Here is a 16,607-nt window from a genome sequence, read left to right on the forward strand (position 1 = left end):
TATAGGTGTGTGTGTGTGTGTGTAGGTGTGTGTGTGTGTGTGTTTTTTTTTTTTTTTAGGGTATAACCTGAGGACTTGCGCATGATATTTCAGCGTGGCTCCGAGGACCTTTGGAAATCCGAGGACCTCGCCCAGGTCCTCGGATTAAAAGACCTCGGATTCACGCTGCTCTGTCAACCTAGTGTGTAAAAATGTAATTTTTTAAATTTTTTTTGAGGTCCTCGGATTGAGTGTAGAGAATTAAGTATGTAGTTCGTGTGTGTTACCACCACGTCGCGCTAGTGTCGCAGTAACTTACACTCCTTCACACACGGTGTGTATTCATTGTTTCTCTACGCTTCAGACGAAGACATTTCCCCCGAGTTTACACACTAGTAATACACACTTCCGGAGTGTCTTACGCAGATTGTGAGGACGTGGCGAACTGCTCTCATTTCACAAAATTGGGTGTCACAGGCGTATGCTCCGAGGACCTTGAACTTGGTTCCGTATAGGCCGTACACGTAATAGCTGTGCAATTTGGGGGATAGTGATTTTATTTTCCCAATACTTTTGAGTCGTGTTACTATCCCAGATTATTTTAATGAATAATTTTGTGACAGCGACGAAATTTGTGATGGTTGTAGAACAACCTTTAGTTAAATACAGCCCAGAAACCTAGTTGACAGTCTTAAATATTTATTATTTTACGATAAAAATGTTTTAAGGTCCACATTGAAAACGTTTTCCACCCCTGGGAGGAACATTAGACCATAAATCTTACAGCTTTTTTAAAATCTATTTTGTCATGTTGAACCAGCAGTCAACCTTTAACGGTCATATTTAGACTCATCCTGTATTCGTTTTCGCTTTGTGTTACCTGCAATGTATGAACCGAGTGTCTGCTCTCGTTAGCGTAGCGGACGGTGCAGGTTTGATCTGGCCATTGCAAGTGGTCACACCCAAGGGAATGCTGGTTCACTTCTGTGTTATATGATATCTTCAATTCCTCCCTATTATGTTACAGAGATGGTTAGCATGCTTAGTGACAAATATTATTCGACTGATAGCTAACGTATCACATCGCACAAATAAATACCAGTAAGGCCGATAAATATGAAAATAGTATTTAAAAAAGGATTCCAAGGAGGAAAGAGTACCATCTTATTTCTTTTAAGTCGTGACTGGTGGAACTCCGCAATAGGTAGATTATAGAAATCTACCTAAAATCATGCTTCTATAGATAGATTGTTGACGAGTCTCTTTTTAAGAAGATTATTTTTTCAAGTTTTTGCAAAGGACAAATATACAGAAAATGACAATAGTCATTTTGTTACACATTGGTCAGCACATGTCAACTGTTTTATTTTGAATGAATATAGTGCTCTGAAGAATGTGCTTTCGTTGAAGTTAATTTCTTTCTGACGTCTATGACTGTTGTGGCCACCCTCACAAAATTTGGCACGCAACAAACATCTAGGTAAGTAAGCAAGACAAATTAACATTAAAACTTATTTTGGCTTTATCCTTTGCGTTTTGCAATAGCTACTTGTTTACGATAAAATCGTAAGGTCTGATTATAGTTTAACGTGGGGTACGGGTTCCTTACAGGTGACAAAGCGATTTTTATAAACTATTTGAAGCTAAAAAGGTAGCTATATAAGAAATAAAATCAACCTATAATTCATGTTTCGGTGAATAACGAGGATTTGTTACCTTGTAACTGCATGCCCTCTTTTGGTAGTTAACTATTCATACATGTTTCTTAAACCTTAGATATGTGATGGCTAATCACTAGGCGAAAAAAAATTTCTGTTTGATGTTTTTAAAAATTAGTAGAGCTACAAGCTACAGTTGACAACACATTCACATGAAATTTAATTTAACCGACAAGCAAATTCAAATACTATTTCGCAAATGTATTAACTTAATGAATTGACCGTTTCTAAATCGACTGCGTGGAAAAAAATTATTCGTTTTGATATATTTTTAAAATTTATTAGTGAAATCGAATTCACACTATCAAGTTAATGACAGACAATTTTAGCTTAAAAACCTTGTTTAAATTGGCTTTTATTTTAAAAAAACTATGATACATTTTATATGTTGCTCACGTACGAATAACGAAGCTAATTGAAAGGTTATGTACTTGTTTTGAAATTATAAAATCACAAAAAAATATCTTATAGATGTGCAGAAGATAAAGAAAACTTGAAAAAATAGATTCAAAACTTTTAAATTAACACCCTCAGATGTGCGGCATTGTAAACATGTCCATTTAAAGCACAACAAAGCACATTACAAAACTTAAATATTTTTAAAAATAGCAATATATTTTTGCATGTAGTAATTTTTGTAGCACAACTGAAAATTTATACCTAGTTAACAACGTGACATGAAAGTACACCATCTGTGATATTTTATTCGTAGGTTAAGGCTGTACCAATAATTGGTACTCGGTAGATTTTAAGCATAGTAGGTTTACTAAATATTTTCCAAAAGCATTTACTTGCCAAGAGAATGAAACAAGAATATTTCAAGTTTGCTTCCTTTTCCCCCTCACGGTACTGTACATGTTTGAGTCACGGGTGCACTCGCCCTATGCCATCGTCAAGGTCAGGGCCAGAGTTGCGAACAATTACGTGCAGCTCAAAATGTGTCTTCACCAGTGTTGGCAACTTCTTCAATGCTCAGTGGTGGACCTAGCTTCGAATTTTGGGAGGGGTGGAAGACCAGAGGATTTAGGGTGTATGGAATATTTTCGAATAATTCGGAGCCAGATAATTGTGAAAAATAATAGCTTCTCAAGAGGCCATTTAACACGTTTATGACGTCACTTGAAAAATAACTTAAATTAACATTCATCGCTTTAAGAAAACATAAAAAGAGAAGTAAATTTAAAAAAAAATTAATGAACTTCTAATGGTTAGGTGTGGCATGAAGCCGATTATTTTTCATCACTCCAAGTTTTTTTTAGTTTTAGCCATTGGCATATTGGGTGAAGTAGAAAAAAAAGTTACCTAGTAATACTCATCACGACCTACAAATTTTTATTTCTAAACCAAGCATTTTTCTCTCTAGCCATTATTTACACATTCTTGACCAGTGCTACAACGTTCATTCCCATTTTGAGTAGAATATTCTTATAAAATAAACATTACATATAATATATACGTTTTGATATGTGGTTATCAAGTCTGTTGTGGCAAACAAATCTGTGTACAGTGTATTTCAAATAAGTGGTTTTATTTTAGCAGGTTTTGCTACTTAATGGGTTTTAGACCCCGCTGTCTTGGATTTTCTCATGTTTTTGTTATAGTTTTTGGCATGTCAAGGGATAAATAATATTTCCCAGACCTTATTTACCTTGTTACAACCACAAATTTATAAACAACCTAGTATGTAAGCGCCGCGAGAAGATCAACTAACGCGGGCGATTACAGCTATCATAATTATTATACCAGTTCATAGTTTTAAGGAGTGAAAATCCTACATGTATACCTACTAATATCTCAAAGTGAATTTCCCAAGTCATGCCCTCTCCTTGCAAGTTTATCATTAAGGCACTGAAAACAAATGCCTGTAAGAAGGCAGTGGCAAATTCCAGTTGTTTACATTTGTTACAAACATGATTTTTAAGTGTATTTTCGAAAATATAACAGCGAGAGGATTTTCTTGGTCGTTAAAAAAAGCAAGGATATTAAAATAATGTATTTAAAATTTTACACTGAATACGAAATAGTAACTCTTGAATGGTTTCACTATTACATTTCCCCTGCTGAGAATATGTCCATATGACATTGTTTATTAAATTAAGAATTGTCTTGTTAATTATTTTAATATAATGTTTATTATTATTTTTATTAGTTTACTACTGTTTTCTTGTGCTTAACTTCTCTGCTAACACACGTTTCACTGACATTATTTGGTAATTTTCTATAAAGATCGTAAATGGGCGATACTTATATATTCTACCATTGAGCTCTCTACTTTGTTTGGCATAAGCATTTTCTCAATTCTAGATAGTATGCGTAGAGTTTTTAAGTGCCGACATGTTCCTTTATTAGAATTTATCACTTACATAACTGCACAACATATGAATACTGGTAACACAAGTTAATAACTCTGTCCTGTCCATTAATAATCTAATAGTTTCTGCATTCAGGACAAGTCAAAACATTTTTGTCAGGTTCTGCAACATTTATTCACATTTTGAGCTTCTTTAAAAAAATCATAATTCAAATTGACACCAGGTTGCCTAGTCGCTTAATGAATCTTTTCACAGTGTAATTCACATAAGTTGTTCTTTATTAACAGAGGTTGCAACGAAAATTCTGACACCTGGGTATTGTGAAGTAAAACAAATCCAAAAAATATTCAAGTAGCACCTAACTAGCTACTCACGTATTAGTAATTATTTTACTAATGTTGTAGAAATAATCACCCGCCAAATCCTGAATGTTCACTGCTGCATTTGTCCAAACAGTCAAATTATGTGAGAAGACTTATATTATATTACTATTTAACTTAACGAACCGCAGCTAAACTGGAGGATTTCTTACAAACTAACTTTTCGTAAGGATAGCATAAACACACATGTCAGAGACGGATTCTTAGCAATAACTGTGTAACGGAGCACGCATAATTGCTGTTAACCACCGATCCAGCTGCTTTAATTTATAATAAACAATAAAGTGAAGAAAATGTCCCTTTTTTATTTGTATAAATATTAAATTTAAAAACATTTGACCTTGAAAATGTTTGACCGAACGTAAATAAATTTCCACGTAATAGTTTTAAAACCTTGAAGAACCCAGTTGTTTGCAACTTATTGCATGCTGATGACAACTGAGTGCTGTGTACAGTTCTTAAAGTTGGAAAAAAAAATATTTGAAAGTGTCAGTAACAAATCAAGAGGTAGGAAAACTTGAAGATCATGCCAATATATGCGGATTGCTCTAAAATCCAGCTATACAGACGACTGTAATCACGAAACTCAACACCAATTAAGTAAGTGATGCTAGACTGAAGAAAAATTTTATCTGTCTAATGATGAATCACTACATCATAAAAAAATTATATATACTCGACATTCATTCGCAATAAAAAACATTGATTTGTATTGGCTTTTATGATGATGTTATTTTTTAGCTTCTTTTTTTCACTGAAAAGCAAAACTTTTTAAGGATATGAAATCCCCACACTCTCGTCTTGTATGTAATAAAGGAATTAAATGGTTTGTGGTTTTACGAAGGTAAAGAGAGTAAGAGGTCCCAGATGAAAAAGTTAAATTTTTGATGAAGCTCATGTAAACAAGAAAACCTTTTTTCATCAGACGAATAAGAAATTGTATTGTGCAAAATAAAAGTTCAAACGTAGTATCCTCTAGTATAAAAATTGTTTGTGTCTCCCCCCCCCCCTTTTTTTTTTGGCATTCTCACAGGTGTGACGAGATAATTGTTTTTCACGTCCACATAAACTCTATTCAGAGTAGTTTGTCTGGCGCAACGAACATGTTTTACTTTTATAGGTGAATATTGTGGAGTAATAAATTACAGTCTTCTTACATAATATGACATTTGGACAAACCCTGCAGTGAACATTCAGGCTTCGGCATATGATTATTCGTATAACATGAGAAAAATAATAACTATTACGTGTCACTAGCCTGGTGCTGTATTAATTTTCTTATATTTTTTACTTCACAGTATCGAGGTGTCAGAATTTCGTTGCAGCCTCTGTTAAAGAGAAATATATGTACAAGTATTTATCTAGCGTCAGACTTGCTAACAAGTGGCAATATAAATAATTTAAATGCAATAAAAAATACTTAGTTTAAAATGTAATTAGTCTATATGTTGCAACACCTGCCAACAAAGTTTCCTCTTATTGTGAGTACAGAACATACTTGATTATTAAAGTGCTGATCTGAGTAATAAACTTGTGTTACATGTATTCGTATGTTGTACAGTTATTTAAGGAACGAATACTAATTAATAAAATTTAAAACACAATACCCTGTCAGCTCTGAATTAATATTCGTACAAGTTAGATGTTTAAAGTTGTTTTTTTTTTTTTCTAATAGTTGAGGCCCACTGAGGGCAATATAAAAATATTTTCAGTGCCTAATTAAATAAAAAAAGTTTGATACGTTCACAATTTTACATTATCTACTTTTTATTTTAATTTGTTTAATATGTGCCCCTCTTTAAATCTATGCAATTATTTTCTTTTGTGCTTTCTTTTTCACGCTTTGATTTTCCTGTCCATCCTACCTATTCGTAGGAGATTATTAAATTGTAGGTACGCATTATTGTAGTAATAGTTGTGCTTGATTTTTTCTTCTTTTCTTCTAATTCGTCTTTCAGTCCATCCGCACGTACTAGCTCTCATTGTGTTTGTCTTGTCTGGCAACGTCGGAATAATTTACCTTGGCCCAAGCTGTGGCATAAATTAGGCAACGTTGCGCTCCGCACAGAGAAGGGGAGCGAAGTTCAGCACTTGCTGCCTCCCTCGAGCTTGGAATGTTTACGCTGTTTCAAGGTCATTCTGAAATGACGTAAACACTTTTCACGTGTGGTTTCATCCTATATACACTTCTATCCTGACTAATCAATGAAAATGATTATTTAAAAATAAGCAAATTTTATGTTTTGTTTGGGAATGATTTTTAATTAAAAACTTTTTTTAACTAAGATATTTAGTTTTTGCTTGTGCCTTGTGGTGAGTAGTTTTCATTGATAAATGAGAGCTCTGTTTCGAAAGCACGCGCTTCGTGTTAATATTATAAGAGAAATGACCATCACGAAAAACGAACAATACAAACTTTTACACCATTTTTCAGTTAGTAGGCTCAGTCTCACAGCCATGCTAATTTTTTTATCAATACTTATATTAATGAGTTATTTCTAAAATTTTAATTCGTTATCTCCAGTGGATTCGTTATTCTGCACACTAATAAAATGTATGTCCTACAGAGTATAAATTTTATAATAAGCCCATAAATCAAAGTAATGGCGAAAAAAATAACATGGCTGGTGAGACCGAGCCTTAAGTTCTCCACTGGCGAAAATTTGCCTGATTCCAATTCACAGATTTTGTGTCTCAATATGATTACCTAAATCTACAATATGTATATGTATCAGTTACTAAATAAATGTGAGAAATATTTATTCACAAATCCCAGTCCCCCTTTTTTAAACCACTTGCGACAAATGTTACTTTGCCTGCCGCGTTTTAGAACTTTCTCTCGTCGCCTTGACTCTTTGATTAAGTCAGTGGCATAATAATTTAATGATGAATACGTGTAGGCCTAAGGGTAAATATGGCAAGGAGCACATGGTTATAAAAACCTTTTTTGTTTTGTTTTATAATGTTCACATAAGATTTTTTCAAGCCCTTCCATAGATTTTTTTCTAATTTCACCCACGTAATATGTACTATGTACAATGTACGATAAAACTAGTATCACCAGAACGTAACTCGCTTCTTAAAAGTATTAGTTAAATAATTATAAAAAATTATATTATTAATAACATTAGTCTAAAATTATGATTCGGATCTAAATGCGTTAAAATGTATGCATAATCATAATTACTTGTACATAATACATTTCTTTAGTGTCCTCTATTTTAAAACATTTAAACTTTTATAGTACATATTTATTTCAAATGCTGAACAGCGTCCAGTTCTGTGTAGAAAGGGTCGTTTTGCTATCTATTTCCATTTGCTTCATCATGATTAAAAGAAATTTTCAATACTGTCTGTGATACTACTGTCAGTATTTTGTAGGAAAAAAGATAATATTATTAAATTAAAAATCACAGACGATACACAATATTTTTTAATATTATAATACTTGTCAACAGAAATCAACAGAGAAACGTCACTTTCTCAAACTAAAATGTCACATTTTAACCTTTTAAAGCAAATTATATTATTAGAATACTGCAATATGAAAACAAAAAATACAATTTCATGTGTGACTTCTACAAAAAAATCCCACAGTAAATATACAAGTATATGCTTGTAAACAAAAAATAAAATTTCTCCAATAATGAGGATTATATTATAAGGAAATTTTATTCCGACGCTTAGTTTGGATTTCAGAACTTGGTACAACGTTTCAGACATAAAAAAAATTGGTTGCAGTTAAATTTTTGTGCAAAACAACACAGATTAATTAAGTATGCTAGAGTGAAGAAGAATTGAATCTTTCTCTAATGGTGCATCACTTTAAAAAAAATCCATTTTCATTTTAAAATTCACAATCAATATTATTACTTTATTTTTGATTTTATGCAATGTTATTTATTAAGAATATGTTACGCACGAGGTCTCTTCTTGTATACTAATCTAGAGTATCACTGTAATCAACCGAAAGGTTTCGCGAAGAAAGCTGTTTGTGAAATAAGTGGTCCTAGATAAAAAGTGAAACTTTTGGTCAAAATCATGGAAACAAGAAAACTATTTTATTTTCTTCAGGTAAACAGACGAATAAGAAATTGTAATGTGCGAGAGATCAGACGTAGTATCCTATAGCAAATAACTTTGTGTGTGTGTTTTTTCTTTCATCCAGGTGCAACGAGAGAATTGCTTTTTTACGTACTTAACTCATAATACCCCACATGTACTGTATTCAGGGTAGGGTGAGACATTTTTAAAAGGCGCAACTGTTTTTTTTTGTTCAGTGACTATCGTGAATAATAAATAACATACAGTCTTCTCACATAATTTGGTTTTTGGACCAATGTTGCCGTGAACATTGAGACTTTTTGCATATGATTATTTCTATAACATTAGTAAAATAATAACTAATACGTGAGTAGCTAGTCTGGTGCTACGCGAGTCTTTCTTAGTTTTGTTTTACTTAACAACAACCAGGTTTCAGTAAAGATTGAAGGTTATACTATGGTTACTAAAACTGCACTCTTCAGTAGAGTTAACAGAGAGCTTGCAGAAGGGAAGATAAATTTAATGTTGATTGGAAATAGGAATTTATCATGATTTTATTTAAAACTCCCTCAAATCATTTTATTGATAAATTATTCTTATTTGGTAACTTTCCGCTGCTACGCAACAAACGTATGTGTGTACATTGCTCAAAAACGTAGTCACCAGCTTCCAAGTGAATATTCAGTTTAAATTATAAGAAAGAGGTAATCATTGAAAGTCAACATTATACAATATATATTTATAAGTAAACATTATTTTTACGGCAATTTCCGTTGGATAAAACCCTAACTAAGGTTTATTTATTGTTAAATGTTAACATTTTCACATTTAAATGAAACATGATTATTTTTTATTTATTTCAGTTATTGAAATGAAACATTTGAAGAAGTTGGTGCCATGTCTGTAAACGCTATTCACGCCTGTAACAAATTATTCATTTCTTTATAATTAAACAATATTACTCGTGTGTAATAAGTTATATACTTTTTTTTTAGATTATGTGTATTATATTTACACTCTAAACTTGAATTAGTTAACACTGCTCCACAGCAGTGAAACAGACTGATGATTTGTTGAACCTGCTACACTTGAATCAGTTAAATGCTAGTAAATATTTCAGTAAATTATATTCACTATTTTAACATTTGTTAATATTGATTTACAGTGACTTACACCGACCAGAAACTAAATTTTCATCGCAGTCCACTGATTTGCCAGTAGGTAGTAAGTCGTTAACTAGTTTTTCAGTAAGTCCAATTTTATTGATTGGAACTACTGATTCAGGTTTTGAGTATATGTGTTTACACAAACTTAATATTAAATTAGCTTTCACTGTCTAAATGTTTCGTACGGACAAACGTAAACACTTACTGCCATGTAACTGTGCTTTTATTTGTTTCCAAGAGTGTTTTCCTGCATAATATTGTGCATTTTTACTAACGGATCACACAAAATTTCTAAATTGTAGTATTTGAGTGTTTACTTGTATTTTTGGTCTGTTGTTTGCATTTTTTTATTTTTATTTTATTTTTATAATTATTCATTCATTTGACACAACAAGGAGGCTGACACGAACACAATAACCCATTCTAGAAAGAGGGGACAGCTTAGATCCTATTGGCCGCACAGAGGGCGTGGCTTTAAGCAGGTCATTTTGTCGACGTTTTGGACTGTCCAGCTTCTCGTACCCATCCGGTCGAACATTCAAGAGTTTCATTTTCGTTTCAATGTAAAATTTGGTAGGGTATACCTTATTTTAATATTCTTCCTTTATTTAACTAACAGGAAAATTCCTCCGTTTTAATATTTCCAAAAAGACACTTAAAAATCACATTTGTAGCAAATGTGAACAAACTGGCATCTGCCACGGCCTTCTGGGACGAATTTGTTTCGAGTGGCCTAAAGGGCATGACTTGGGAAATTCACTTCGTTGTATTAGTACTGTACATTTATGGTCAAGGGAACTTGTCACTAGTTAATTTTCACTCTGGTCAGAGGTGCAGTGACCTAGGTGGTAACCACTTGCTCGAGTTTTGATTCTTGCTGACGGTCACTAGTTTTTAATGATTAAGAATGAAAGAAATATACTGTTCACAAACATTATTAATTTTAATATATTAATTATTACAATTGCTTCAGTATTAAACTACAGTAAAAATTCACTTTTCTAAAAAACTACTAATACTAATAACATCAATTATAAATATAAATTATGTCTCTTGTCATGAAATCGTAATTAAGTTTTTAAAAGTATTACATTCAAGCGGCTACGAAAGATTCTGTTAAAACTGGTTTTGACTTGACCTGAGCAGTGGCGGTGCAATCAGTTTCTGTAGTTTCTAATGAAATGATAATAGGGTAAATTATTTTGCTTACCTACCCCACCGTTGTACATAATTTTTTGTCATTTTGATCATTCTTATTTCTCTGCACTCTCTGAACAAACGTGCCAGTTTATTATTAAATGAGTGAAATATAATTTCCAACATGCCAACTTCAACAAATTGTTCATGTAAACAATCATTTATAAATGGTGCAAACCGCTGTTACTTGGCAGCTCAGCTCGAGGTCCGCTGGCCTGGGCATGTGTCGTTTTGCCTTAAGGCGTTTTGCCTAATTTTAGGCAAAACACCGTTTAGGCAAAACGCCGTTAGGCAAAACGCCGTTAAGCAAATCGCCATTAGGCAAAACGCCATTAGGCAAAACGCCGTTAAGCAAATCACCATTAGGCAAAACACCGTTAAGCAAATCGCAGTTAGGCAAAACACCGTTGGACAAATAGCAGTTAGGCAAAATGCCGTTAGGCAAAAGCCATTAGGCAAAATGCCGTTAGGCAAATCGCCGTTAGGCAAACAGCTGATAAACAAAACGCCGCTAGGTTAGGTAAGGTTAGCTTAGGTTAGGTTAGCTTAGGTTAGGTAAGGTAAGATTAGGTTAGGTTAGGTTAGATTAGGATGGCAAAACGCTGTTAGGCAAATCGCCATTAACAAAATGCCGTTAGGAAATTCGACGTTAGGCAAAACGCGGTTTTGTCATCATAGTAACATTTTAGGCAAAATGCCGTTAGGCAAAACGCCGTCAGCCAGACTCCTTTAGGGAAAACGCCGTTAGGCAAATCGCCGTCAGGCAAATCGCCGTTAGGCAAATCGGCGTTAGGCAAAACGCCTTTAGGCAAAATGACTTTAGGCAAATCGCCGTAACGAATTCATGTTTAGGCAAACCACCGTTAGGCAAATCGCCCGTTACTCGCTGGCCTGCCTACGCGGATTCCAGGAAACCACGACCCCTTCTATTCTCCACCCACCTCCTCACGGACAGTGGTAAGTACATGTCGCCTGACCACTACGGCCTTCCCCCTTCCCACCACCTCTTCCAGGTCATGGAGCGCGTGTCCAGCCACGTGACTCTCTGAGGTTTAGAGAATAGAAGGGGTCGTTGTTTCCCGGAATCCGCGACGAAAAGAAGTGTGGCAAAATTCTTTTCGCGACAATTCCGTACCTAAAGTTAAGATTATGTTATGTTTACGCTCTAACCATTCATGAATAAATTATTTATCTTACCCAAAATATAACTCGCTTTTAATGTGCATAACATAGGAAAGTCTCGTAAAATAAATAAGTTAAATGTGTGAAACACGTACCTAATTTCATACCTTAAAATAAGTTAATTTAATGTGTTTTATAATGACACATATCTTATGTATATAATACGCAAAAACATTTACAGCTAAATTAATATAAAATTTTAAATAATTTGAACGTTATCTAAAACGTGTTTGTGTAAAAATATTGTTACGTAGCTTTATCAACATAGTGTGTGTCTTTCCTATCATTCGTCATACTATCTACCACAAATATATTTAAGTTTCGTAAATGAATCGTGTCTGATAGCCAAGTCTTTCATCTTATGACTACTGCAAACAGCGTTGCGCGTGTAGGCGACCGTGTTGACGTCACAAAACATGCACATAATTTCACATTTTCCTTCTTCCCACCACGGGCCAGGTGCACCAGTATATCTTGCGGCATATGGAAATTACTAATTAATTGGATTGTAGCCACGGTGCAGCAAGTTGAAAAGTTGTCAGACTAATTAACGACTTATTAAATACAAAGTAGAGATGAGATCACTTTTTGAACAACCGCGTGTATTTCACTTGAAACTAATATTTTCAAAATCTGTTCACATAAGTAAACGTAAATAGCAATTCACATGTGTAACTAACAACACTACGACTAAAGCCGTATGCTAGTTTAAAAATCAGCAAACCTATAATTAAAAAAAGGCCAGCAGAGAATTTATCACTTCAAACAGGAGACAAGTTCCGAACTACCAAATTTAAAATTACCTGCTACTCATTCCAGTTCTAAGAAGAAGAAAACAATGAAGGGAAGACGGATGTGGACAAAAGAAGAATTAAAATTGGTGAGATCACATTTCAAGGGATTTATTTAACTAAAGGATCTTCCAAAGAAAAAAGAAACAACTGAATTTTTACACAAGTATTCAAACGAAATAAAAGATCGGTCGTGGAGGGATGTAAAATATTGTGTCAACAATACTATTCAAAAGTCAGTGCGACAGAAGTGATATTTTGCAAGGATTTTGATAACATTCAGTCTGGAATGTAAAATTAGTGTATTATTCTATTGTGGTGCATATATCTTTGAAGCAAGCAGACAATTAATGTCTCATTTAGTTACAAAAATGATTTTCTAAAAATTTTTGTGAATAGCGCTGAAAAGGCTATAAAGCAACTATATTAACATGTTATACAAATGTATAAAGATTGACATGTGTAAATTATACATCCAAGAATTTTGAATTGTATAAATATAAAGACTGCATCATATTTATTGCATTTGTGATGTGTAAAGAGGTTTATATTTTAAACATAAATGACTGTTGTTCTGATTCAAGTTTTAGTTTTGCACTACTATTTTGGTAAATTTGCTATGTAAATGGTTTTAGTTTTAATTTTCAACTCTGTTAAAATTGTGTCTTGTATGTGTTTTGAATTTGAAACATGAATATACTGTTTAAGTGTTCATTGTATAATGTTTTTTTTCTGTAACATAATAATTGATGTAAATAAAAATACATACTGATTTTGAGTATTACGAGAGTTTGACTGGTTACCAAATTAATTGAAACATATACAATTTAATTAGATGTTTCAAAAGGTTGTTAATTTAATTTGGTGGCAGGAAACGTTTTAGAAATTACCGTTTATTAAATAAAAACCTTTTGTAGCTAAAGTCTCCTAATTGCCTGTGTATCTACTTTTAAACAATGCTGTTTGAAGTGACCACACCTACACTCAACAAGTGAACATATTTTGAATTTTGATATCTCTAAATATATACTCCTATATTATTTAAACTTAAAGGCGTCCAAGTAAGTTATGTTTATAGTTTTATATTCGCACAAAGTAATTTTTGTGTTTTTGTCTTACTTTGTTCTCTTATGTAGTTTTTTAGCCTGCAACTTTATTCATGTAACATTACGTCATATTAAAAATTTTACGCCACGCGAGTTAAAAGAACTATTTGCAAAACGATTTGTGTACTTAAATGAAATAATTTACTGTAAAATTAGAAGTTACCAGTTTAATGCTTTTAGTTACGAAAACAAGCCATATATATATGTGTAGTTTTGACAAACTATAGAAACGAAGCTTTCTACTAGATTTTCAGAATATTTTTATATTACAAATATAGGTTTTTGTATTTTCTTGCCTTATTTTGAGTACATCAGTTTGGTATTCGTTAGGCTTTCGAGCTGGTAACATAACAATCTTTACTTTGATATGTTATTATTAACTAATGAGAATACTAGGCCAGTTTAATGTTTTTCATAAGAATATTAAGAGATTAGTAGGTATACTTTACAACATAAAATATACTTTGTAAACTTACTACATAAAATTTTCAACCATGAATAGATTAATAGATTCTAGTATTCTCTCTCATTTAAAACTGATGGTTCAAACTTTTTCCCGACATCTTTCATAAATATTTACTTCAGTTGCACCTACATAGCTATATTGGGGAAAATTATGAAAATTTTGGCACTGAAACAATACGTTGTCTGCACTTTAGTGGGTGACATTTACAAAAATAAAGATTGGTAATACCCACTTAACTTTATAATGAATGAACTGCTCTAGATCGCATGCTAGCAGATACAGTCCTCAGTTAGTGCTTTTAGAGTTAACTAGTGTATGACCGTAGACATGCAGTCCTCTTATTGAACGTAGCGCAGCGAATGAGTTGGTGTGTAGGTCCTTAGATCGCATGCTAGCAGATACATGCCTCAGTTAGTGCTTTTAGAGTTAACTAGTGTGCGACTTTAAACATGCAGTCCTCTTATTGAACGTGACGCAGCGAATGAGTTGGTGTGTAGGTCCTTAGATTGCATGCTAGCAGATACAGTCCTCAGTTAGTGCTTTTAGAGTTAACTAGTGTGTGACTGTAGACATGCAGTCCTCTTATTGAATGTAGCGCAGCGAATGAGTTGGTGTGTAGGTCCTTAGATCGCATGCTAGCAGATACAGTCCTCAGTTAGTGCTTTTAGAGTTAACTAGTGTGTGACCGTAAACATGCAGTTCTCTTATTGAACGTAGCGCAGCGAATGAGTTGGTGTACTAAGATTAATGTTTACTTGTGAGTTAAAATTTCTTTAAAGCTTCAGTAGTAAAATTTGCGCCACAATTGCAGCATTTTATTTGAAAATCTACTTAGTAAATTTTCTTATGTAATTATTTACCAGTTTGAGGTTATTAAATTGTCTTCTATGTGTGCAGGTTATTTATTTGTTTTTTTAAACTTTATTTTAACATAATTTTATCTGCTTTAGACTAAATAGTGATATTTAGTGTGCCAATAATTTGCGTATAGGAAATTATTGCATTTGTTATATCGCTATAAACCTCGTAACACATAGTTTCACGAGTTACTTCATTTTTTTAAAAATATTTAGTGCAGTTATATTTACGTTTTAATGCTTCCGTCTACCATCCTTAAACAACCTGGTTGCTAACGTTCTTAACTCTAAATTAAATAACGAATGAAGACAAAGTTACTTTGAATTCGTGTCTCTAGGTGACACAAATCATTTATAGGACTCAGGCATTTTAAATAAATTCTTTTCAGTGTGCAATACATTTTGTTATAATCGACTTTTCAAATTTTGATCCCTAGCAAATGATTGATGGCATGCAGAGGCACATTCACCAAACTTTCGTCGTCAGCAAAAACATAGTTTAGGGTTTAAAAAATTATGAATGTGGCTCGTTCTATAGAAGACGGCAGCCTTAAGATATCCGTCTCCCTCGAGATGTTATCTGTGTTGGATGCTCAGAAGTGGCGAGGTGGTATCAGCTAGTCTTGACGATCGCGCCCCGAGTTCCTTCGTCCATATGCGCATGGCACTGAGCTAGCGCGCAGTATTTCCGTCGTATCTCTGGAAAGACTTTACCAAATTTCATTGCATGTATCTCTACTTGTTTGCTACATAACATGTGAGTAGTGCTTATATGCTGTGGTATAGATACGTAAAATGCAGTTGATTAGGCATGTTGGCGAGTTCTGAAATGGTATTTTCAATGTTCGTAATGTTTCGATAATAACTTATATCCCTCATTTAAATAGTGTTTTTATAGATAGGTACGTTGTAAAACAGAGTAAAACTAAAAAAAAAATTCTTATTTCTAAACCTCTGTAGCGCAGTTCAACTGTGAAGGAAGCCGGCTACTTAAGTAACCCAGGTAATTAGACTTCTACGGGAACCATTGTTTTATTAATCTTGTAATTCCTGACTGCATCACTTTCTGGAGGTCCTCGCTGTAACAAGTCCTCGAAATGGCTTGTCAAAGTAGGCGTCCTCGCGTGTGACGTTAGCAGTGCGGAAGTCATGTCCTCAGATCAGTGCCAATCGTTAAGGTCCTCGAAAAGGAGCATGCGTACGTATAAGTGTGTGTGTGTATATGTATGTGTATTAAAAAAATTGTTTGGAGCTTAAATTGAATATTTCCAGGTGAGAAAAATAACATCTTTATATGGCATCAACAAATGCACAAAATGAGTCTGTTGACATAAGTCCATGTTAAAAACACAAATATGGCTTCCCTACTCCACTTGTACTATGTATGTAACAAATAATAGGCACAGTAT

The 16,607-nt window shown here is 33.4% G+C and overlaps 1 protein-coding gene across 1 annotated transcript in view; it reads right to left on the reverse strand.

Annotated features, from left to right (window-relative positions):
* The window catches only part of LOC134529275 (filamin-A), a 786,080-nt gene that overhangs the window by 88,797 nt on the left and 680,676 nt on the right, over window positions 1-16,607 (reverse strand). The window lies entirely within an intron of this gene.

This window comes from Bacillus rossius, chromosome 2 (assembly GCF_032445375.1).
Source record: "Bacillus rossius redtenbacheri isolate Brsri chromosome 2, Brsri_v3, whole genome shotgun sequence".
Classification (NCBI taxonomy): domain Eukaryota; kingdom Metazoa; phylum Arthropoda; class Insecta; order Phasmatodea; family Bacillidae; genus Bacillus; species Bacillus rossius.